This window comes from Penaeus vannamei, chromosome 3 (assembly GCF_042767895.1).
Source record: "Penaeus vannamei isolate JL-2024 chromosome 3, ASM4276789v1, whole genome shotgun sequence".
NCBI lineage: Eukaryota > Metazoa > Arthropoda > Malacostraca > Decapoda > Penaeidae > Penaeus > Penaeus vannamei.
Genome location: NC_091551.1, coordinates 37,771,521 through 37,774,020, shown reverse-complemented (window position 1 = coordinate 37,774,020; position 2,500 = coordinate 37,771,521). Strand labels below are relative to the sequence as shown.

Sequence of the window (2,500 nt, the reverse complement as noted above, 5' to 3'; positions counted from 1 at the left end):
CAATATGATGTTATTATTGACGTGATTATCATTACCATTATCGTTAGTGTTATTACTAGTATAATTATCATTACTGTTGCCATTAGTGTTATTATCATGATCTTTATTATTGTTATTTTTATTGTTGTTGTTATCATTATGATTATCCTTATCATTATCATCATCTTTACCAACATTATTGCTACTATCGTCATTATTACCATTATTATTATTATTATCATTATTATTATTATTATTATTATTATTATTATTGTTATTATTATTATTATTATTATTATTATTATTATTATAATGGTTATTGTTATCATTATTATTATTAGAATCATTATCATTATTATAAACTTTATTACTGTCAGTGTTATTGTTATAATTGTTATTATCATTATGATTGTTATTATCACTACTTGTTACTACTGCTATTTACATTATCATTATTGTTATCATGAATGTTATTATCATTATCATTTTATTATCATTATCATCATCATTATCATTATCATTATCATTATTGTTAGTATCATTATTATTATTATCAATTGTTATCATTAATATCATCATCATCATTGTTATCATTTATATCATTATTATTACTATTATTATTACCAATGTTATTATCATTATTATTATTATCATTATTATCATTATTATCATTATTATTATTATCATTATTATTATTATTATCATTATCATTATTATTATTATTATTATTATTATTATTATTATTATTATTATTATTATTATTGTTATTATCATTACCATTGTTATTGTTATTATTATTATTATTATTATTATTATTATCATTATCATTATTATCATCATCATTGTTATTATCATCATTATCATCATCATCATTATTATCATTATCATTATTATTATTATTATAATTATCATAATATTAATATTATTGCTATTATTATTATTATTACTATTATTATTATCATTACTATCATCATCATTATTACTATTGTTATTATTATTATCATCATCGTAATTATCATCATCATTATTATCATTGCTATCATCATCATCATTATTATCATTGCTATCATCATCATCATCATCATTATTATCATTGCTATTATCATCATAATTGCTATCATTATCATCATCCTCATTATTATAATTATCATTATCCTCCTCCTCATCATTATCATTGCAATGATGATAATAATAGTAATTACTAGTAATATCTACATTATCATTATTATCATTTCATTATCATCATTATCATTACTACCATTATCATCATTTTCATCATTATATTTTATCATTATCATCATCATTATTATCTTTATCATTATTATCATCATCATCATCATCATCATTATGTTCATTATCGTTATTAGCATTGTTATTGTTATCACAATCATTATTGTTATTACTATGATAAACATAATGATAATGAGAATGATGATAATAGTAATAATGATAATGATGGCAATGATAACAATAATGATAACATTAATGATAATAAGGATAATTACAATGACAATGACAATAATAATGAAAATAGTAATAAAACAATAATGAGACGAAAATGAAAACAATGATGATAATGTGTGTGTGTGCGTGCGTATGTATGTACGTATAATACACAAATACAAACAGACACAGACTGCCAAAATCTTGACCCGGATTTCTTCGGACTAAGCTAATCTCAGGAGGAATAATTTCGCTCCAGATAGGGCGACCGGGCCCACGAGATCCCTTATCTCTCCTCGGGGCAAAAAGGCCGCCTCCCGCCCTGCTCTCGGCCTCCCTTCGCAGCCCTGATAAGCGATCGCAGAGGGCAAGCAGGAGTCATTAGCCCGCTGGAGAGGCGCAGGCAAGGTCCCGTGCTGGCGATCGGTTACTTTGCTTCGAATTGATTGCGGCATCGTCGAGGGATGGCCGAGACGGACGACGTGGTGACACCTGGCAACTCTTCCTGTCCCGTCTCCCTCTCTTCTCAGTCTTGTCGATAGTGCCTATTTTCCCGATCCCTTGCTCATCACTATAGCCCCTAAGGACTGTCAGGGGGAAGAAGAGTCCTTCGTTCTTCTTGGAGGTCCTATAGGAGTGCCAAGCCGGCCACGGGGGACACGCCAGGGGAGGTAGAGAGCCTCGTAGAGACGGCGCTCCACACGGAGGTTTCCCGTGAAATGGTGGCTGGCATCGCCGATGAGAGCGGGTGCTGTTGCTGGCTCCCTGGCCGCCTCTCCCGCAGTCTGGATGGCAGCCCGTTACCTGGCAGGCCTCTCTCGCCTCCCTAGTGCTATAGTGACCTAGATCTTACTTCTAGATGATCGTGTCTAGTTCCCTGTAGGCCATCTCTACCTCACCCACCGGCTATATTGACAATGGATAGTCGTCACACCTAGGTAGGGTAACCGCCGTCGGTGTTAGCGTAGTTGAATGGATGTTTAGCGAGTAGCGATGGTGTGTAGCGGAGACGTAGCCTCAACGCCCCAGCTCTACCTTCACCTTGTAGAGACTTAGACCCTTCCGGCGGAGCTGTTGC

General features: G+C 32.4%; 1 protein-coding gene across 3 annotated transcripts in view; it reads left to right on the top strand.

Moving 5' to 3' along the window:
* The first annotated feature begins 2,194 nt into the window (after window positions 1-2,194).
* Window positions 2,195-2,500, top strand: part of LOC113803395 (ras-like protein family member 10B) — a 244,207-nt gene continuing 243,901 nt past the window's right edge. For all 3 annotated transcript variants that reach the window (XM_070138823.1, XM_070138801.1, XM_070138816.1), the window contains exon 1: window positions 2,195-2,360. The gene's annotated coding sequence lies outside the window, so the exon portion shown is untranslated. The remainder of the gene's footprint in view (window positions 2,361-2,500) is intronic.